Source organism: Amblyomma mixtum, chromosome 2 (genome assembly GCF_055824585.1).
Source record: "Amblyomma mixtum isolate Tamu chromosome 2, ASM5582458v1, whole genome shotgun sequence".
NCBI classification, from domain to species: Eukaryota; Metazoa; Arthropoda; class Arachnida; order Ixodida; family Ixodidae; genus Amblyomma; species Amblyomma mixtum.
The window spans coordinates 309,765,200-309,788,376 of NC_143013.1; the positions used below are offsets into that span (position 1 = coordinate 309,765,200).

At 45.6% G+C, this 23,177-nt stretch overlaps 1 long non-coding RNA gene and 1 pseudogene across 4 annotated transcripts; one reads left to right on the forward strand and one right to left on the reverse strand.

The window, feature by feature from the left end:
* Positions 1–3,183: 3,183 nt before the first annotated feature.
* LOC149364932 (uncharacterized) lies at positions 3,184–22,058 on the reverse strand. 3 transcript variants are annotated; one of them, XR_016289238.1, is made up of 4 exons: positions 21,809–22,058; positions 19,897–20,023; positions 12,828–16,705; positions 3,184–3,476 (listed from the first exon to the last, which is right to left on the reverse strand). It is a non-coding gene; the product is annotated as an uncharacterized LOC149364932 (long non-coding RNA). The 3 variants fall into 3 exon arrangements; XR_016289237.1 differs by having other exon boundaries at positions 19,868–20,023; XR_016289236.1 differs by lacking the exons at positions 3,184–3,476; positions 12,828–16,705 and having other exon boundaries at positions 17,770–20,023.
* Positions 4,308–17,719, forward strand: LOC149364933 (monocarboxylate transporter 12-like; annotated as a pseudogene). The gene is made up of 4 exons (XR_016289234.1): positions 4,308–4,816; positions 9,621–9,764; positions 11,770–12,753; positions 16,611–17,719. The product of XR_016289234.1 is annotated as a monocarboxylate transporter 12-like (transcript).
* Positions 22,059–23,177: the final 1,119 nt, after the last annotated feature.

Sequence of the window (23,177 nt, forward strand, 5' to 3'; positions counted from 1 at the left end):
GAAGACAGATAAGCCTTGTTATCTGAGCGATAACTTGGACGAAACTGTGGGACGAACTGTGGAGACTCGCTGCTGACATGTCCTCTTATATCTGGCTTCGCCACAGGATAGCTTTCCCTTCCCGTAATATAGTTATGTTGACTAGCAAAGTGGGCGCCTGCAGCGCCACAGCACCATACGCAGCAACAGTGCCACGTACGACTGCGCGTGACGCCGGCGCGGAAGATAAGGGTGTCGGCCCTTTGAGCTGGGGTGGGAAAGAAACTCGGTGCTCGTGGAGGATCCTAACGGCTCCGCTCTTCACCAATAGGACGTAGTGTTGCAGGAACGTTTCGGCGAGTATTCCCCATCCAGCCTGACGCTCATTTCCCTCTGCCCCCCCCCCCATTCCCCAGCGTGGGCGATAGGTCGCTGGCAGCAATGCTGCTGAATGCTGAATCGTCCGTCCTTGATTCTCTTGCGTTGTCCTTCTGAGGAACTAGCTTTTAGATGGTATTGTCATGTTGAAGAGCAATAAATTCAATTTGTGTCAGAACCTGTGGCATTCATTTGTTGTCAACAGTGCGACCCTCGCCATTGTCAGCTGGCGCTCTGGTACACTCTGATTGCGGGCCTCCCGTATTTCGTGGATGAAAAAGATACTGACAGCGATCGATCTCGTTCTCTCCATTCCCGGGAGAAAGTCGTGGGAGCGTCACTGCGATTGGTGGTCCTGGTCTACAACGCATTATTCACTCAACTTCTTCGCTACAGTTCGGCGTCTCTCATAGCCTTAGTCGCTTTGGGATATTAAACCCCATAAACCAACCAACAGTTTATCTGTGGTTGGTTTATATATATATATATATATATATATATATATATATATATATATATATATATATTGCCGACAAAGCGTTCAAGCTCCAACTCTCCGAAAGTGCCTAAGATCGCCTAATTGGGGGCCTCTATGGTCGCAATCGCACTTATCGGCCAGGGAAATTTAGTCACCGCCTACACACGAATTAGCTTATATTGGAGTAAAAAGGGAATAAACTCTCTTCTAGCACGCTCTCTTTCAGGGGCACGGCTTCCTGCCCAAGAATTTGAGCAGTTTTTAATCACTAAAAATACTGAATACTTACGGTCTGCAGCTGAAACAAATTCCCTCGCCAAATCATGCGAAGCTCTATAGCAGTTATGAAGATTTTAACAGAAGTTTCAATCTCTTCTTTTTGCTAACCTCTAGATCTTCGGTACCATGTTTAAAAGCCTACCCCCATTGATAACTACATCCTTACTATGCTTTGGGGTGGGAATATTCCGAAAGCAAGCATTCCGCATATAGTTAGTGACAGAAATCTATGCTGCAATTTGGGCAGCATGCCCTAAAAGGAAGTGCGCTTCAGTACGGCTTACTCCCTATTTACTCCCCATGTAGACTAATTTGTGTTTAGAGTGTAGTTAACAGTTGATGCCCTGAGGGCACATTATCGGCATCTCTCCTAGGTTTCTTTTCAACATCTTACCAGCCACATCGTTTGCAAAAATCATTGATGCACATCGCGCCAATCTGCTGTTCCAGTTTACACCCACCTCTAGACCATCCCCTTCATTGTGGAACCTGTACCAACTTCGTGTAATTTTTTTTCATACTCGGCACCAGGAAGGCGGTCAATTTACCGCTGACAGAGTTTAGAAAATCCCTTTTGAATATTTTCATGAGCACTCACGGACACCGGCTGCACGTCTATATACTGACGGCTCAGTGAACTCAGTCAGTTCTTCGGGCTCCGTGGCTATCCCCGTATGGACCACGGTAATCAGAGCTAAGATCACTCACCAAGCTTCTTCGACGGGTGCAGAACTAACCGCCACTGTTCGGGTCACCGATGAGTATATCAATCAGCACAACACTCAGCAGTGGTCTATTTTCATTGATTCCAAAGCAGCCCTCAAAGAATTACAAGCTCATCTTCACTGTGGATACTGTGAACAACTGATCGCGCAAATCCGAGAGGAGTATTACTGCGCCATCAATAAAGGGCACGATATTATCAACCAGTGGCTACCAGAGCGGCAACGCAGGCAATCACCGCGCGGACGAGATAGAGCGAAATGCTCGCTTAGGCGGCGATTCTGTGTCGATGCCTTTTTCAAGAGCAGATGTAGCAGGTAGCCTTCGAATACATAAGCCTTCCACCCGGCCTAGGACGACGTGAAGCAACTTTAATGTGTCATCAATGGCATGGCGTCGCATTCATTAATCAATACTTCTTTGTTATCGGCATGGCTGATAATATTACATCGGCCGTTTGCGGCTCCGACGAGAATATATCACACATTAGTTGTGTATGTCTTCCATACAGTACCGAGACAGTCTTTATTCCACGAGCTGGAGCGTATTGATCTACGTCATTGCTCCCTGTAAGAAGCTGTCCTGCTCGTTTGGAAGTTGAATTCTTGTCTGCAGCAGGACCTCCGCTCTTTCCTTCCGCACGACGTTGGTAAACGTACCCACTAGCGGCTTCTTGAATGTCGCCCATGTCGTGAGGGAAGATTCGTGGTTTTCAAACCACGTTCTGGCAGTACCGTCCAATGCAAAATAAACATTTCGAAGTTTAGCGCTGTCGTCCCAGGTGTTCAGCACTCCCACACGGTCGTACAAGTTCAGCCAGTCTTCCACATCTTCGTGTGGTTCTCCACAGAAAGTCGGTGGCTCACAGGGCTGGCGAAGCACGACGGGCGTTGGCTGTGCGCCAGGTTCCATCGTGAGGGGCATAGCTGGATAGCAGGTCAGCACCTCCACCAGATGTCACGTAGTGGTGACTACAGTCCGGCGAACAGAAAAACAGCGAGAATGTCTTCGAAACGAAACTCTTTATTTGGGCTGAATTGCGCCCGCAAAGAACTGAATCACTCGGCGGCGGCGTAGCAAGTAGCGTGCTCGGCGGTCGTCGAACAGAATGCCCGCCGCTGTCGGTCGTGCTCTCTTTAAAGCTGATAGCGAACATTCGAGATAAAGCTTAGGAAGTTACTAGAACCTTCTGGCGCAAACTAGAATCGGCTCCGTCCGGATACGATCAATCGAGATAAATCTAGGCGCGTCTTGCGTCACAAACGAAGCGATAAAGCGGCGCGTCGGCAGCCTTGAAGCATGAACAAACAAATACTACAAACGAACGCTACAAAGATTCGCGGCAATATCTACCAAGCTCTGTATTTTGTTCATTGCCTCTTCCATCTCGAAAGCTGCCGCTGATTGGTGAACAGCTTCTTGGAGTTGTGCATGTTCGTTCGGTCTGCGCTTCACCTCAGGTTCTTCTCGTGACTGCTTTGTAGCAGAGAGATAACTTGGGCAGTCAGGAAAGACAGTCGCAACTGCGTTCAGACGTAATCCGAGTTAGCTTCATTGGCACTTGCACAGTTCGTCCGTCGACATCCGTGTAAGTCGGAGTTGTGCCCAGGTGCTCAGGCTTCAAATGGCGTTCAGAAACCTGCACATATGACAACAATCAGAACAAAGTGCTGTTAGCAAATAATGCATAATAATATGCATGCATGACAATATCAGCCTGGCATGGGAGCTCGTGTGTCGCCAAGACCGCAGATTTTATCGCCTGGTTTCACTACTCTGCAGTAATGTAAATTTTGTCTGTAAAACATTACCCCTCTGCGCATTGAGGTGTCCGTCTGTACGCAAACTCTATTCGCTCTCGGTGCCGTTTCCAAAGTGTGATCACGCCAAACAAAGCAAAGACGGGCATGAGAAAAGTTACCGAAGCAGACATTTAACTCATCGTGCAGTGTAACTCATATGAGTGGCTTCTCGCTTATGTCCGCACCACTCTTCAGTAAAAAAACAGCTCAGCAAGCATCAGAATAGGCGTAAACTCTCTGCTAACCTTTGTATCCTTCAGGGTCCACACGTCGACATCATCTCGCCGAACAGCACGCTGCCAAAGCGCTTTTCGTGTAAGATCGCTCATAAGAGAAAACAGCCCCACCTTTGGCCCACTATCCTATCCTCCTCGGCAATTTGACATGCAGCAGCGAGCTATATTTGCAGATGCATGCAAAACGCCCGTGGCGCGATTTACCAACGTCTGATGCCGCTCTTGTTCACACAACAACAACAAAAAACCTCTTTCAGCGCCACCGATTGATAAACAAAAATATTCCGGCAAAGCAATGAAACGCGCTGCGTCGGGAATGCGGCGAGGTCGCCTAGGTGGCGCTCGCTCCGCCCGACTGGCCCTGACTGAGTCGCCCTCTTGAGAAGTTTTTGCGCCGGCCAGGTCAGGGCCAGGTAAGGTGACGTCAGAGGGCTTGCCGGGGAGAGTGAACAGGCCTGCTCCTTAGTATAGGTGGCCCTGGCTGAGCCACAATCAAGGTCACGTGGCTCTGGTCTTGGGCGCAGCGGCCAAGAAGTGTGTGGTCGTTTCTTCAGTGTGAATGACCTCTTAGTTTCCCATTAAGGTCGCTGTCGGGACGAGCGCGATCGAGAGCGGCTGTCTCTCAGTATCCGCGTGTGGGAACAGCTGCCGCGTTTCGCGTTTGGAGTTCGCCGTTGCTGCTTGCGCTCGTAGCTGCAACAGTGGACGTCCGGGGCGAGGCATGTCGAGGACTCCGTCCTCCAAGCCCTGCCCGGCGTACGGCCTCGACTCCCGACAAAGCTGGGTGACGGCAGCGTTCTGCGGCTTGCTCCTCTTCTTGTGCCTGGCCACTATACGCGTCAGTGGAGTGCTCTTGTACGGCATCGTCGAAGCCTTTGGCGTAACCAGGCAAGAGGCCTCGTGGCCCGTGACTCTCAGTGGGAGCCTCCTGCTTCTGGCAAGTGAGTGAAATCCTCTTTCTATTGTGTTATTCTATTCTAATCAACTGCATGTCGAAACAGCGCGTCCCTCCTCATGTGCAATGAGAAAATTAGTGCAGAGGCGAGTTGATGGAATAGCAACTTAACTCATTGTTTTTGCTCTGCTCATGAGGCTTGTTTATTTATCTGTATATTTTTGAATTAAGAGGTTAGAAAGGGTCTGAAAAGTTTTTTTGCTGTTTTTTATTAGCCGTAGTGGCTCGGTGGCTATGGTGCTCGGCTGCTGACCCGAAAGACGGGAGTTCGATTTCGACCGAAGCGGTTACATTTTGATGGAGGTGGAATGCTGGCGGTCAGTGTGCTGCGCAATGTCAATTCATGCTCCACATTCTGTCCCATCCCGCATTCTGTCTCCATGTTACAGTTGTGAAATTGTCTCTTGAGTGCTATTTCCATGAACCCAAATGATTATTGTTTTTTTCGTATTTGATGAAGGCCAGTTAGAGGGACTGGCTCTATTGGCTGGAGATTTTTACTGCGTCTTTTTCTTTCTGAAATGTTTTAGTTTAGTGCTTTTTGTGCGGACATTTCTTATCACTTTGTTTGCCACGCGAAGAGACTTATCTGCCATATACTCGCTGAATGCGGCCAGATCGCGCACAAAATGCCGTCTTTATTATTGTTTTCGCACGGAGTGCAGCCAAAAGCGATGACCATTCTGATTCCGACGGCTGCCAAGTGCAGATGTAGCTATACTAACCGCCGAGCTTTTTTCGGTCAAGAGAACAAGTATGCCCTAATGAAAATTGGTAGGATTTTAATATAGTTAAACCTAGTGTACTTGCGAAAGCATGTGTTTAGCGTGGTTGGCTCATGGTTTTTGCTTTGGCACGTCTGGCGACGACATTAGACTCAGTACTATAGCCAAACGGGCGAGTTGGTGGTACATATTGAATGCCAACAGCGCTTGTCCTGTGTCTTCTTCTACTTTGTCTGCCTCGTTTGCGCTGTTGGCATTCAATTAGACTCAGGTTAAGCTGTGATCGTGGTTAAGCTGATCTCATCTGTTCGTGCCACAGATAGAAATTTATGAAGATGACGACGTCCAATGCACAGCACGAGCGTGTGTTGCAGTTTAACAGGACGCGTGTTAATTCGGCGGCGGCAATCGGCTAGCGCTCTCGCGTAGCGGCCTGCGAAGCTGATATGTTCGCTCCGCAGCGGGTTCAACTCTCAACTTAACATGGCGCCTCTGTTGCTAGGCAACTGCACAGGAAAGATCGAGAGAAGATTCATGGTCGGTGTTGGTGAGCGTATGAGTGCATTCGCACTAAAACAGCTGGTTTCGAGAGAGAGAGATAATTAATTATCAGCTTCCTTTTTATATCAGGGCGCGAACAGTTGCCCCCTGATTGGTAAGCTCAGCTGTGCGCAATCGCGACGCCCCCCAAGCTGTGGCGGTGCAAAAGCCTCCCCCCCCCCCCCCCCCCCCCCCCACCCCCCCCCCCTCTGCAAACTTGGAATCCAAGACGAAGCCCACCACAAAATAGGATCATTGGAACATGATACAAACCATTAAGCCACGTGTCTCGGTTTCAGGGCCATTACTTTTACTGCACTGAGATTGCAGCTGCGCACGGCCAAACAGAAAAGCATCTGGCACTATAGAGTGAAAGTGCGGCTATAGTAAAAAGGAAACAACACAACTGCGGCCTTAAAACATGGCAGCTTGCGAAATGAGGAAAAAGCCCTGTTTTTCCTATGACGATAAACATCTGAGAGCGACCTTCGCCTTCACTTCTGTAGCTTGTTGGCCTTGAACCAGGTCGGTAAAGCGCCGAAAGGGTGCGTTGAGAACGTCCGCTCCCGTGAAGAACACAACACAGTGAGCGCAGATGTCACCACCTACCATGGCCTTCTATTCTTCTAAACCAGCAAGCCCTGCGGTATGCACGTGGAGCAATTCCACGAATTTAACGTATCGTGGAAGACACCACAATGGCGCCACTTCAGCGGAGTTGAAATCCAGCGGCGTCTCCTCCATAATTCGGCACATATGCGCTACAGGGCTGCACACAAGGCGTTTCTTGTAATCGCGCACGAACGGAACTTAGGATAGCTTTATGAGCAATCCCCCTGGGTTTAATCGGCTGCACGTGGGTGGGCGTAAAGGTGGGTGATGATGCAGGTTTGCCATCGCGCGCCCCGATGTGCGCCCACCAGAGTCTACATCAAGGGTGGAGACTGCAGATGTATACGCACGCACGCACGCACGCACGCACGCACGCACGCACGCATGCAGATACATACAATGGTTATTCTTTAGAAAGGAGTCCATGATGTTAACGCTTTAAAAAAAAAGGAACGCCTACCATACCCCTAACCACGAGTGGGATTCGAGCCAGAGTCGGCCATCTCCAAAGCTTCTTTTTGTTGTTGTTGCATGGAATACCGGGGACCTCCCTTATCCTCCTAGCGTCTTACTTAACCGGAATGAATTCAGAAATATCCACGTACCACCTGACGTCACCATCGCTCTCTTGCTCCACCCGCACATAAAAATTGCTGAAGGTACACACGTCAAGAAAGGGCAACCATGCCTGGACGTTGAACTTGCGCAGCAGATAGCTATTCCGCTAAAATGCGATGTTCTCTGAACAGTGACTTCGTTTCATCATGCGGATTTTTCACACTCTAAACAGCCTAATAACCCAAAAGTCTCACGGAATTGCGGAGTTTTTAATGAGAAGCAAATATATTATGGCGTAAGGCGTGATAAGATAAAGCATATTCCGAAGAAATACAGCGTCACGACACAACACAAAATATTGGATTGTTCAATAAATTCTCGTTGATCGCGCAAGTAGCCATTTACTGACCATAACACAGATGTCCCTTGGCGAGAATACACGTCCTGACAGGTAAGGTCCAGTTCGAAGTCTAGAAAAAGTTTCTGCGGCCTATTGAATCTACATACGCTGAACTTGCTTTGACACAGTGGTTTTAAGAAAGGCAATGTAAATGTGCAGGCATATGGATGGAGGAAGTAGTGACTGGTCAGAACTTTATCATCTGCCTTCTGGTGAAGCCGCAAAGGTATTCATAGCAAAAGCAAAAAGTGGGGAAACCGAATGCATTAGAGATTCGCCAGAATGAATGGAGCAAAAAATTTTGTCGACGTATAGGCTCGCTTTGATAGAGGCCCAGAAAAGTCACAAAAATTCTAAGTAGTGCACAGAACTCCTTCCTCGCAAAATGCAGCACTTGCAACAGCGTTGTAACACAATGTCCCAAAGATGTTGAAAATTTATGTCTGGGCAGACACGAAGTGCTCCCAACCCATCCAAACTTGTTCTTTTCCTTTATAATACTCTTTCTATCAAAATAAAAGAGGGCGGCGTCATCACTATAGGCCAACATCTTAATTTTACACTGTACTAGCATGAAGCCACGGTTAGCTATGATCATGAGAATACTGCTCTATAGGTTCTCGAGATGCGTAACGCGTGTTATAAAGGCGATGTCGAAAACGTGATTTAAACAAAATATGTTTGTCAGGCACTTGTTTGTTATGGAGATCCAGTGTTTCCATGAGGCTCTTGTTAGGTGGGGGATGCGTGGTTGAGGTACTCTCGAATATTCTAATACCGTGTGGTAAAGGGTCGAATTGGGGGGGGGGGGGGGGGGGGGGGGGGCTGCTGAAAAGGTTACGTAATAGAGGTATACCGTAGAGGTGACTGTAAAGTCGGTTTTCGGGTGACGGAAAGGTGTCTTTCTTCATGGAATTACGTGGTGCACCAGGAATTAGACGAAAAAAAAATGGAGTGCACAGGACAGCCAGTTTGTCTTGTCTAATTTCTAGTGTAGCACGCTAATTCCATAAAAAAAGCTCAACCAAAATGCCCCCACTGCTGCCTTGCTTGAAAGGGGTCTGCATACCATAGCGGCCGATACAGGACAGCTTTCTCTCTCAATAGTGAGCGGTAACTTAGGGGGCGAATATGGCTGTCCTGATGGCGCCTGCGTAAGTACTCTGCGCAGGAAAAACTGAAGACTGACACGAGCTTCAGGAGAAATCTGTTGCTCGCGCGACGAGGTCTCTGAATTATTTGGATGGTTTTGTAGATGCAGAATTCACAAGCATTTTGCCGGCCAGCGTCTCCTCTTACAGCTCATGCCGCCTTGGGCAGCTTTAAGTGGTTCGGTTTTGCTGCTCATGTGCAGTAATGTGTGCAAGGGTAGGATTACCACCACACCAGAAACGGGAGCAAATTGGCGAGATTTGCAGGGGGCTGTAATTTTATAATAGATTGCATCATGCATTCTCTTTCTTTCTTTCTTTCTTTCTTTCTTTCTTTCTTTCTTCTTTCTTTCTTTCTTTCTTTCTTTCTTTCATCCCTTCTTCCTTCCTTTCTTTCTTTCCTTCTTTCTCGCTTTCTTTCTTCCATTCTTTCTTTCCCTCATTTTTTCTTTCTTGCTTTCTCTCTTTCTTTCCTTTCTTGCTTTCTCTCTTTCTTCCTTCCTTTCTTTCTTAATTTCTTTCCTTCCTTTTTTTATTTCTTTCTTTCTATGGTGATTTATTTGATTTTTTTCTTAGTTTTAATCCTAAGCTGCAAACGAGCTTAGGATGCTGTGCAGCTTCTGCATTTAGAATTTCTTTGATTTTGCCTGCCGAAAGTGAAATACTTACCAGTTACACACGTTACGTACACTATTTGTAGACTAAAGTTGTTTTTTCTTAGTTTTGTTACTTGTTTTCTGCTTGCATACACTCACCTTAAAATGAGCCATTGATGTTTTTTTTTGTTTTTGTTTTTCTGCGCAGGCCCCATCACAGGATTCCTTTGCAGACGGTACTCCTGCAAAGCGGTTCTTCTAGTCTCCTCTTTCGTCACGGGTATCTCCACCATTGTCTGCTATTTTGCAGAAAGCCTCACCTTTATCGTCATCTTTTACGGGATCATTCATGGTAAGAAAGAGATTGCAACAAGGAAGGGGGAAAGGAATGTTTGTTACCCTCATTATATAGGCCCCGCCCCCTTCGCTCGCCGACCACCAGTGGCGTGTCGCCAATATAACAGTCCGCCACCCTTGTGTAGAGCGCTCGAACAGTGTGCACCACGCAGCAGAGACTGGAACTAGAAGGCTGCCCATGGTCTCTGGTCAAAGTGCTCGTACCCACCTTGCTTGCAGGTCTGGGTACCCAAGCAGTTTTCAGAGGCAAGCATTGCCTCTGAAAACTGGAAGCTGCGACGTGCTGTCGTTTTTTATGCAGGGAAGTGTGCCGCTGGAACGCTCCACACAAAGATGACGCAAACTGTACGTTAGTTTTTTCTAGCCTTTTTAGTCTTGCCATCTACGCAATACTTCCGATATTCTCCCACCTGGCGTTCCCATCGTGGGTGTGCCTCTAACCCAACCCGTCGCGATGGCTCAGTAGTTAGAGCGCTGGGCTAATGAGCCGGAGAACCCGGGTGCAATCCCGGCGGCCGCGTTTCGATTCAGGTGAAGCGCAAAGGGTGGCCCTGTCAGCGGCGGTGTTAGTGCACACCAACGAAATGGGTACGGAATCCTCCACAACGGCACTTCTTTGTCCCTGTCTGCGTTGGCTGCCTCCTTCCTTCCGCCATATTGGACACTGGACTTGGCTAGTAGAGACGGAAAAAGGCTGATGATTGAGCTCCCCACGCTTTCCCTGTAGTCTTGAAAAAAAAAACAGTTCCTTTTTAAGCCACCCGTGCAGAGTGGCAAAATGATATTGGTGTGGTTATTAATGCGACAGCGTTCAAGGTCCCCGGTTTCGGCGTGGTTTCGGCGTGACTTGCAAATCCTTATTTGTCGATAGAGTAGCGACGTAGAAAAGTAGTTTCGCTGAAGAAAGGCAGTCGGGTCGGGAGCCGGACACACTGCTGCTACATAATTGAGTAATCTTCCTTCAATGGGATAAATGGAGATTGTACAATTGCGCACACACTTGCCTGGAACTCTGCAACGGTACGGTATTGGCGAACTGTACTTACGAGTGCTCTAGTATTCAAAACAAAACCTTATTGTGCATGCGCATTCCCATGAGTCGCGTTTAAATCCATGTCTATAAGAACTATATCCGCCCCGCCATACAGCGACGATTGTCATGAATGCACAAGAGAGCGCGCCGTTCGAGTGCTCTAGGCAGGTGTGTCCGCCTCTGTACGCGCCTCCCACCGCGCAACAGGCGGAGGACATTACAGGAACAATGAGTTCGTTTGAGCCACTTTCTTGCTTTCTTTCTAATCACAGATATGTTTATTTCATGATACACGTCCATTCATATTTCTCAATGCTCAGCATACGTGGTGTTGTTGTTTCTTTTCTCTCTTTATTTGATGTCATACTCCCTGTACCGTTAGCGCTGCTTTGTAAAGAAGAAGTTAGGACCTCTCAAGCTGTTTATACTGCATTTTCGCAGGCTTTCCTCGAAAAACCTTGTTGCAGAAAATAAACCTTAAAACCTTCAAACTAATTAGAGTTACCCTTTAATACGGACGATGATGTGTTTAAAGAAGTATATGATGGCAACACGACTGTCGCTGTCTCCAAAACGGTGCACCAGTGGAACCCTAAGTGAGCGTAGGGACCTTTTAACGCTTTTGCGTCATACTCTTAAGCTGAGCTTAATTATCCTTCTAGTTTGGTTTGATTTGGTTTATTGGGGTTTAACGTCCCAAAGCAACTCAGGCTATGAGGGACGCCGTAGTGAAGGGCTCCGGAAATTTCGACCACCTGGGGTTCTTTCACGTGCACTGACATCGCACAGCACGCGGGCCTCTAGAATTTTGCCTTCATCTAAATTAGGCCGCCGCGGCTGGGACCGAAGTTCCCCCACCCCATTTTTTAAAATCACTTCTTACCTTCCATCTCCCTCTACATAGCTGTCATCATTCAGTTACATCCCAGGCGCCTTATGTATGCCGTTACTGTGTTCTTTATTGCAGGCATCACTCTATCGGGCATCTACATTGGAGTCAACGTTCTCGTGGCGCAGCACTTTGAAAAGCGAAGAACGACGGCGTGCAGCCTCATGTTCACCGCCGGTGGAATCACCAGCATTGTTTTTCCCCCGCTTGTCGAACTTTTTCGCACGCAGTACGGTATTCGCGGAGTCTTCCTCCTGTACGGAGCCATCCTGATGAACGCTTTTCCCTTCGCCGTCGCTCTCAGAAGTCCACCGTCAGTGCATAAGTGCGGAAAATCGCCAAGTAAAACAGATCATTCTTCGAACAACCCCGCAATTTCCAACACCATTTCTCACACTGAGCTTGCTGGAAATTCTCTGCCGACTTGCAAACCAGTAGAGAATTCAAGTGATCCGCAGGTACCTGTGAGCTGCTCCAAATCATTAAATGGAGTAGCTAAAATTTTTTCTATCAGCGTAGAGGAGAAGGTCCGCTCTAACAAAGATCATTTTCCTTCTGTGCAGTTTAGGATAAAAGCAGTGGCCACGAGTCTGAAGGAGGTGTTCAGATTATTAATGACAGTCGCCTTTTGGGTAAACGTCGCGTCTTTCTCGGCAGTAGCCCTCGGCCTGTCCATGTTCGTTCTCTTATCAACAGATTTTGCGAATGACAGCGGCATCGCCCCTTCGGAAGCTGTGTACCTCCTGCATGCTTTGTCTGCCAGCGACATTGCCTTAAGACCGCTTTCAGGCTTCATCATAGATTCTAAAATTCTCTCACTCGAATCTGTCATGCTGTTGGGATTTCTCATTCAAGGGATCGCGTTCGAGCTACTCGCATGGTTTGGGACATTCCCCGTGATGCTCATTTCTTCCGCACTGGTGGGGACCACATGCGGGTCCAGGACTGGCCTCATGACCCCTGCCTTGGTGAAGGACTTTGGGATGGCAAAGCTCCCTGACATGCTAGGAGCGATGTCATTCTGCATGGGAGTGGTGCTACTACTGCGTCCACCCATTGTGGGTAAGAATGTTGTAGTTTTGCTCAGAACTATATGTCTAAATTGGAGAAGAGAGGAGACAAACACAATTTCTCACCTTATTGTCGTGTTGTTCCTCGGCCGCCGAACACCATTGTATTTGGCTCAAGAAACCCTTCAATGCATGTGCCTCATAGATCTCAGCGAAACACGCCAAACTGTGAGTTGTTGTAATTTAAATAAACTACACAAGCTTTCGAGGAGGCTTCACCAGCATACTCTGCAAAAAAAAAAAGAACAACAAACATGAAGTCAAGCTCTGTTTGCTGTGCCATCTCTAGCTTTACCAGTAAAATAACAAGGATAGTAAGCATTCAAGCAACGGATGGGTCGCATTCTGAGGCCCGAATTCGGGCCGAGCCAGAGATGTAAAGCCCGACATGGCTCAGGTCTCTAGCTTCAAACCCCGGATGCCGGTCCCGCTGTAGTATCACTGCACTGAGCCCGGGCCCGGCCCGAAAGCACGACGTGAGGCCATGCAACAGCTGAAGAGGTAAACTGTTGTCTTAGTGCAAGCAGTCCGCTGCTACACAAGTAAAGACGTGGCTGACAAAGGTGCTCGAATCTCAGTTTTTCGCGAAAAAAATTGGCTCGGTAAACACAAACTGAAAAGATAAGGCCTATTCACACGCTCAACTTTTTGAAAAGTGATATCCTCTGTGTCTAGCCCCGAAATTTCTAGAGCTAAAATTGAAAGGGCTGTATACAGGCGCAGTGAACTTCGGGCTATCTCTGAATTTTTAATCAGTAATTTTTTATGGCCCGCTATTTATAACTAATTAAACCTACTCGAAGACGTGACTATGAGATTTCATTTTTTTTTAAGAACACGATTTCGTGGGTTGAATTCATGAATGTACTGGCCAAATTTCTATTGAGATGAAATGCAAAGCGCCTGTTTATTGTGTAGTGCGTTTTTGAAGACCCGAAGTGAGCTAACCGATATGCTCTTCTCCAATGGCGTTTGTAGTGGCGCAGAGATCTCGTTTTGGGAGGCGAAGGCAGACAATAAACGAATATCTTGCAACAGAGGGTCGCCCCTCGAGCAGTCGAAGGACAGTTCTTTTGCAGTGGTTCGTATGGCATTTCAAAGCTCCAGTCATGAGCGGTAACATAAACCCGAGCAGAAGCGGAGCGTCTTCAGTTAGATCCGGCAGCATGTGCCGTCTTATCGCTGGAACGCCTGAAGACAGCTGTACTTGGAACTTTGTTCGCCACATTTGCGCAAACGAGCCGCTTGTCAGTCGTTACAACACTTCACAACGAAAGCCGCTCGTGATGCGCGAGGATGAAGAAGAGGTGCTGGGTGCCTCGATAAGAGGTCGCCGGATGATACTTTGGCTGCTTTGTATCTAGGGTACGAACCGCGAAACGCCTTAAGCGCGCTGGCTTCGTTGTGGAAAAAAGTCCTTTTTATTTTTTGTTCCCGCTTCCGTTCGCCTCTGATTGCACCTTTGTTGGCGCTTTAGTACAGTAATCGAAATCCCTTTCAGAAGTCAGCCAAAAACTGTTGGTCGCCAGCGTCGCAGTTTCAGCACGCATCATTTTACCTGGCATGCAGTCTCATAGCATTAGGTCGGGGAACCGCTTTTTTTTTTGTTTGATTGCTTGTTTGTTTGTTTGGAGCGCGGTGCAGAAAACAATGCCACGACTGCCTTCTTTTTATTATAGTTTCACATGTCAGGCATCGGCACAACGGACTACTTTCCCGCGTATAATTTTGAGAATAAATGTTCGCCACAATTCTAAAAGCCTTTAAAAATCTAGAATGGCTGGGTGTGGACTGGCATCACGGCACATATTTTGTCGCATATCGTCATTGAAGGTGCGGTCGCACTCCGATGTTCGCATTTAAATATTAGGTACTGTTGGTACAATGTGTACACAAATACGCCTATATGGGTGTAAAATAGAGTTCGCTGTCCTCTAGCGCACTTCCTGTAATGATATAAAGTGCAGTAGAGGACTCTTTAATCTCTTTTCACTCATATTTATTTAGAGTTACTTGCTTTTATAGTTTATGGAGTTTCCGGCAGGTATTGCTGTCACTATGAGAGGTCCCCCATGTTTTCCATGCCCTGCAGAACTATATCAATGGCCTTTTAGGGAAGAAATTCAGCGCTTCAAAGTAAGAAGGACTTGTAGGATTTGTTGAATTTACTGCAGACATTTTTGCAATACAGACCTTCTTTTTTTTTGCATTGCATTGATCATCTATATAAGCACTGGTAATTTGAAAATGTAGAGCACGATTCCTGGGATATAAGTGTATTTGCCCACAGTGCTTTTCACATTGATTATATTCCAAGTCCTCAATATACAGCTGTTAGCGTATTTGTATCAGTTTGGCGATCAAAATACTAACTGCATTTTCAGCTTAAAGTGTGTTTTAAGTGTACAGCGGTGGTTCCAACTGCTATCCGCGTATAGCGTTTATAACTGCTACGGACTTAATTTCACCAAACACAGTCGAATAATACGACCCATCTCAATCACCTCGCCATTTATTGAGCAGCAAAGACTAAAGTATCCGATTTAAATTACCGAGTCGGTGTCTAGAAGTAGTTTTTTAGCTAAGACAAGCCAAGTGATTTATGGACATGCGTCATGACTATGCCGGCCAGATGCTACTGCAGCGCGAGAACGTATTCTTCATATTTTTTAAGCTTTCACAGTCTTTGAAATTTATCCCTTGTGCATCGCTGTGAAATAATTACCATTCCAAACTACGAGTCTCCTTCATCTTGATTTTTTTTAACAACTCGAGAATGCAGTTTTTTTTTTTTGTTAATGAAGTATGCCCCTCAGCCAGACAACTTACTCTGCCTCCTAATCTCGTCATAAGCCGAGTATTGTGGCTTAGTGACTATGACGACCCACTACAGCGTGAAAGGTCACGAGATCGAATGCTCGTCGCAATTAGACCTCCCGTGTACTGTGCGATGTCTGTGCGCGTTACAGAATCCAAGGTGTTCAAAATTTATCCGAAGCCCCCCCTGCAGCGTTTCTCATAGCTCACGTGCCGCACCGGGACTTTAAACTCTACATACCTCTCATAAATCTCGGCACTACCTGTTGCGCGGTAAAGACGGAGGAAGTCGCCACGGGTACTTGGCGGCGCTTTCAATTTTAACTGTCTAAGTAAAGCTTAGGTGCAGGTGGAATGTGCTTACTTGGTATTCCTTAAATTTTATCTGTCGATCGAGGTCGCCGGTATATTGAAGAGAAAAGAGGAAGGGCGAAAAGATAGAGAGAGTGAATATGAGAAATAATAAGGTCGTTATACAACGAGTTAGTGTACACGAGTTAGATTTTTCACACTAAGCCTTAAAAAATTATTTATTTCCCTTTGGGGATCTATTTCTCCATATATTGAGACGGCATTCTCCGCCTTAGTGTCTGTTCCAATGATACAATGTGTGCTCTCAAATTTTCTTTATCAGAAAAAATTCTCATTATTGGCACGGAATATATATTATTCTTTTATTCTGATGCGTGTGCTCATACACGTACAAAGACAATATCAACAATATGAACTTTTAGCAGAGGCTCCTTTTTCGCAACCAAAAACAGAGACGGCCTCACTGCTGTGTTGCGAAGTGTGGGAGGTATCAGAATAATTCTCCCCTAGTATATTTTTTGTACCCCTTGTATAAATTCCGTGCATTTCAGCGCACAACGGGCCACATATTATTCCCCACGATCATAGACCTTGCCACAGTCGTTCAAATAAATCCCAAACACACGCAATAAATTCGCATTCACGTGAAAGTAAAAACAACAGAGGAAGTTTTCCTCTTTTTTTGTGTGTGTCACTCAAGATTCCGCCCTTCTATTCCAGGTTTCTTCAGGGACAACCTCGGCTCCTACTGTGGGCTTCTTCACACGATGGCCCTCATGAACGCCGTGCTGTTCTTTGTGTGGGCGCTGAAGTTCCTGCAAAACAAGAAAAAGGAGGCTCTTTCGAAGACAACGAATTCTGAAGTCGACGAGAAGGACTTGTCAAGAAGCTGCTAAAGCTCGCAAGGACAGGCTCAGTCTCTGATTCTTGCAGCAGGAGTTCGTAGTAGGCTCGACCGCTATCTGTGGCATGCATTGTGAATGCCGCCTAAACCTCGACGCCAGCCGTCTAGCATGTACGAGTACAGAGGGAATCACACTTGGAGGGGACACTGCTCCGCGTGGCCACGTACCTGCTCAGTGCCATTGCATCTAACCCGTTCATGAATCAATGCACGGTGCCCTTACAAAAATTGCTTTTGTGATTCTTTAGAAAGTCTTTCAAATTTACTCATTAAAATGTAATGAGTTTCTTTTAGATCTGTATGGAATTTTTGTCCAGAGTTTCAATAACTAATTGGCCACCGCATTGTTATAGGAACACGGCTAACGTCCTTTAAAAGAAAAACTGTAATGAGTTGCTATAGAAACTCCTTGAGGAGTCTCTTTAGAAACCCTTTTGAGCGCACTCATTTCATTGTAATGTGCTGCTTTTGAATCTGTATAGAATTTGGCTACAGTGTTTCAATAACTAATTGGCCACCGCATTGCTATAGAAATGCGGCTAATGTCCTTTAAAAGAAATTCTGTAATGACTTGCTTTAGAAACTCCTTGAGAAATTGTTTAGAAATTCTTTTGAGTGTACTCATTTCATTGTAATGTGCTGCTTTTGAATTTGTATAGAATTTGGGTACAGTGTTTCAATAACTAATTGGCCACCGCATTGTTATAGGAACACGGCTAACATCCTTTAAAAGAAATACTGTAACAACTTTCTTTTGAAACTAGTTATATGAATTTTACGTAAATCCATTGGAATGCATTTATTTCATTGCAATGTGATGCTTTTGACACTGTATAAGATCTGAGTAATGAGTTCCAATAACTAATTGGCCACCACATTCCTATAGAAGCCCAGCATGTACAATGTAACATATATGATGTAACCACTGATTGCTGTAAGCATGCAAAAAACCATACAGAGCAACAGCACACGACATACAATCAACTAACTTTATTTCACTTAGCAACTTTTACAGCAGCTTATGGAATTGAACGTTTGCAGCTCCTGGTGAGCCTTAGTTATGATGAAACTGATGGGAGACATGGCACACGAACAGTACGAGCACATTTTATTTTGAGACAATCAAGTAATTTTAGATTAATTTTCTGCGCCACATGTGCAACGAAGATCACACCTCAAAGAGAGTATGTTTTCACAAAAAAACAGTGGAGTAGCGACTCAAACAAATACTGCCTAGCCTTCTGCCTTCAACAGCTCTGAGTATATGCCTGCCTTAATTTTATTCACTTATGCCCTACATAAGGTACACAATGCTAGTCGGAGCCACAGCAAAAGGCTAGCTGCATGTTCATTCTGTGAGAATTAAAAGTTAGAAAGCACTGTATACCTTTATGTAGTATTCTGAAAGGATATCATTTACAGCTGCCCCAAGGATTGCGTGCACAGCAGAGGGAACATGATGAAGGAGTCACAATTGTTTTGAAGAGGACACGTGAGATCTACTTTCCAGAATTAAACTGCCTCTTGTTAAAACAGTACACGCACCTAATTTTGGTGGCATGCTTTCTTCTCCACAGTAATGTGGAAGACACTACTACGCATGGATCACCGGGTGGTATTCAGCTGCAAACTATAAATAATTTATAGTTGAATTTTGCTCTCATGCTGTTACGGTTTCAACATTCGAACAACGAATGTAACGTTAACGTGCCCTTATAGGTCACATGAGGCATGAAAAAACAGCAAATTGCTGCTTCTTCATTTGTTGTCATTCCGGCTGTTGAGGCTGCTTGGCTATAGCATTGTAGCAAATTAAAAGGACAAAGCAGTGATTATATCAGTTTCTTCATGTCTCCTAGACCTGTAAGCACACTTTGATGTCACAGTGATCGTTCGGCTGTTGAAACCGAAACAGCATGAGAAAGAAATTGAACTGTAAATTATTTAGCGGGCATACTAGAATACCACATAATAATCCATGCCTTACGAATCATTACAAAGCAGAAAACATGCACCCAAAAGTTAGGTGTCTGTACTCCTTTGAGCAGGAATAAATTCGTAATTCAAGCAAGACGCAAAGTACAAGAATGACAAAACAAAGTACATTATTCATTTCTACTCTACATGACTAAAAATCGTCCCATGAGGATGCAAATTTCAAGGAGTACTTTATGTCTGATACTGAGCAATAATGAACCAGATAGCCATCCTGCATATTACCGTTTGCTACAAGGACGCGCCTTTGTTGGCATTTTAATTCAGACTGGTTTGCACTACTCACTATTAACCACAAAAAAGCTGTACATCAAATCTCTGACTGTGCCAACAAAAGAACTAGTTTCTTTCATTACATATATGTAACTTGTGTTTTCCTACATTGCTTCACATGTACAAATTGATCCAACCATAGGGAATACAGGGCGGCCAGAATAGGATGCTTGACAGTTGGCTGCTCAATAATCCTTGTTAGGTGACAACATAAGCTGTGAATGTCATCTGTTACAGCCCCTTTCTTCACTCAACTGCTGGTGTCCACAGGCAACTAATACTATACCTATGCATATGCTTTCCTGAGCTGAGTTTAAGTGTTGCCTGGATTCACAATGGTCAGCTTGCCCAACAATCTAAGAGACCATCATAAGCAGGCTGCAAAATTCACTGCTAAAGAAAGCTATGATATGCTGCAGTAATCAAGTGAACTGAACAAAAAGAAAAATGAGAAGAAAAGCTATATTCGGTTTAGAGGAGAAACAAAACAAATATTTCGAAAACCAATCTATTTCATTCCTTTGTAGTAAATAGTAAGGAGGATAAATGTGCTGAGATATTAACAACCAACTTAAAGCACACATTTAAAATATGCAAATGCTTGATACAAGATCTGACTTCCTAACTATGCTGGTATAGACATATTTAGTTTAGAATTCATATCTTTTAATTGAGTGCATTATTCTGAAAATAAAAATTGGTCAAAAGGAGGCACTGTTGGTTCATATCGGCACTTCCATCTATTCTTTGGATGTGATCTTCATTGTGCATATCCCAGAGTACAATAATTCAATTGCATAGATACCAGCATTTCCATTCATAAACTGTGCTGACCACTTGCAGTAAGCCAATGATGTGACATGGCCGGTAGATTATTAGGTGCATCATTGTTGTCTGTGCAGAGACGAGGAGGTGTCAGGTAGGCACCACCCATGCTTGCCAGTCTGAAGTACCCAGATGTCTGCGTATAGGCCAAAGAAAAAAAATCAGTCAGTGAGACCTAGCACACAACTGCTTTCACACTAATGCAAACAAAAGCATCAATCATATCAGAATCTACAAGCAGTAGTACTCTAGTGATCTAGCTTTGAAGAGTACTAACAGCACAATACAGAAAGTATATGATTTCAAAATAAATGGCATGTACACTTCGAAAAGAACTATAAACACCACCCAGCTGTGACTGATACTGCTGCCAGACTAGAACATTTCATAAGAATGAATAACTATTACATTAGCCTGTAACAGTATTCATCTAATACATATTTATTGCCACTATAATGCAGTGACAATCACAATCACTTTTTTTAGAGAACTAATTCACCTGTCTTCTGTGTTTTACAAGTGACTGATTAATTGCAGTAAGTAAATTAGGTGCAGTAAAAACTGAGAACAGCTGTCACTCAACCTCAGTAGTTCACAGGCAGCACAAAGCGTCTACATCTGAGTCTCTGGGAATGGCTACTCAAACACAGTAATTGCACTCACTAAACATCTGACAAGATGGTGATGCCGACGACCCCCTTGTTAAGCAAACGGATGGATTCTGATCCTGCTGCATTTAGAAAACTTTTCACTTCCCTGCTCCACTAATGCTGGATGATTGACACTGCTGAAATAGTTGTAGAAAGATATTAAGTGCGTTAACAATGTCACATAACTATTTTAAACTGCTAGCCAGTATAATCCATTGCATCCATATAAATGACTCCATTCAGTTACATAAATTAAAAACACGATATCTCTAGCACTCTGGTAGCGAGATCAATAAAGCTATATTCCAGTTGCTGCAGAAAAGCAGTGAGATTACAGCCAGGCAAATGAATCAGCACCAATACCACAGACATAACAAAACACAATATAAAATAATAAGCTTTTTACGGCATGACACTACAGTGCAAGTGGGAACATCTCGGCCAAATCCAAGTCTCAGTACTTCTCTCTTTGATAAACTCTGGAGAAACCGCATGCGTCACCATAAATTCCTTCGAAATAAAATTATTTCAAAGCATAGTCGAAAACATCATGCGCAGTTTGCGATGGTACAGCCGTAAGTGTGCAATTCATTTTTGCACCAGTACGAAGTATGCTTGAAATGCCAAAAAAAAAAAACCAAAGCCAGTGCCCACAAACACTCTCTATGAGCGAATAACGCCGGAAAGAGATTACCAAAAGTTATTTTCGCGGCGAAACTCATCCGCAACATTCCTCTTGCATTTGACGTGCGCAACTCTAGTCGGTTGTAGCTACATCGTCATTCCACTTCTAGGCACTGAACGGCCTGAGTACTGTGAGCATTTGTAACGTGGACTCGGCAGACCATGTTTTGTTCAGCTTGGAATTATACCCTGTACACACGCACACATACAAGCACGAAAAAACTAAACGCCGGGAACTACTGCCACTGAGAAGCATACGTCGTTCCAACACAGTGCTTTCCGCTCGTTGGTCCCAATCATCGCAATAATGAGCACAACGATATCATGAGAGTAAAAACATGCAACTGTACTCCATGTCACAACTTCGTCGCTGCGGAGAGGAAGTTATAGGCGCGAAGCGACGGTTTCCGTGGCTGTGTGACAGGTTCGCGGTCACGTGCAAACAGCGCACATGCGGAAGCCGTTGCATCGAACTCAAACTTCTACTGCACTCCGAAGAAGTTGTCAGACAACACCCAGCAGCATTTACAGCACTTCACGCACCCCAGTACAACATTTTGGCAGATAATTTCAAGCACTGTACTCACATTCGTAAGCAATCACACAAGGTCGTTCGTTCTTCCACGTTGATGCCGGCATTGTCACGGCGTGGTGCAGGGCGCAATACGACGTCCAATATCTTGAGAAGAACTTCAGGTGCTTCAGAAGGTCTTTCGAAGCGCGCAGGTCACGCACCAGGTTTGTAGCACATTCGAAAACCACAGCACGAAAACACCACACAAGGCGCAACAGCAACAAAAAAAACTACGCCCGAAACGCCACCCGGCCGGCCGGCAACAAAAGGAACATGGCGCCGCTGCTGACGACTTTCGGATTGGACTGGATTGGCTTCGGTGTGACTTTTTTTTATTTTTTTCCGCTGCTCGTGGACGGAGTTTCGGTTTCATTTTCCTTGGGAGAGCCGGTAACTCTGTGGTGCGAAATTCATTCTGTGTGGCAGGACTCATAATTAGAAGTGCTGGCATTTCTACCAACGTGGTTCTAGACGCTTCTCCCTCCCTTGAGAAGGCAACGCCTGGTTCAGCGTCCTTGAGTCGAGGATCGACTATCAGACTGCGCGGTAGGCGTCCGCATGAAGCGCGCGCACATCTGCTCGGACTAGAAAAGCCAGCATTGCACCTAACATAGAGTTAATACGCACCTAACGACTAAATACTCAAGGTGGGGCCATGCCAGCATGGTAAAGGAATTTTCGTCACACAGTGAAGTTGAATTGTAGGCCTGATAGCTGGTCTGTTGCAAAGTGTGGGAAGCGCTTAAAACAAACAATATTTATTAATTTATGTCTACAGATACTAGCGAAGATAAAAAAAAAGCACGTTAGGAACATAATCTTAATAATGGGCCTGTTTACTGTAGCGGCTGCCCGTCTCAACTACAGGTTTACTCTTTTGCAAAACTCACGAAGTCAGCCTCTCTTTACAGCGGAAGGGGTCTTTACCATTGAGGTCATTTTTTTTTTAAGAGGGGAGGGGGGTGGCAGAAATCGGGTGCAGCGCTGGAGAAATATATTGTCCGAAAAATGTCGCGCCTCTTGTGCACGCTTCTGCCTTGTGTTGTTGCGGCGATAAAGGAATTAGGCGCAACTCTGTCAAGCCGTCAAATGAACAGTCACCACGCTGCAGTCGCGACGGAACGGTGAAACGCAGCTTTGCCAGGCCTCAGTGCTGCACCCAACTCCCGACCCTCGCGAGCCGCAACGCCATGGTAAAAGTGTTTTTGCGATGCTGGAAAGGTGACTTACGAAGTTTTGGAGAGGTTCTGCTAATACTGCACCGAATTACTGTCGCACAGTGCGTCGTGTGCTTGGTCGGCAAACATTGCTCGTGGTACAGCACGTGCGCAGCGTTTATGCTATAGACAGGACACTACGGGAAGAAGGCCCATTTCTTCGCC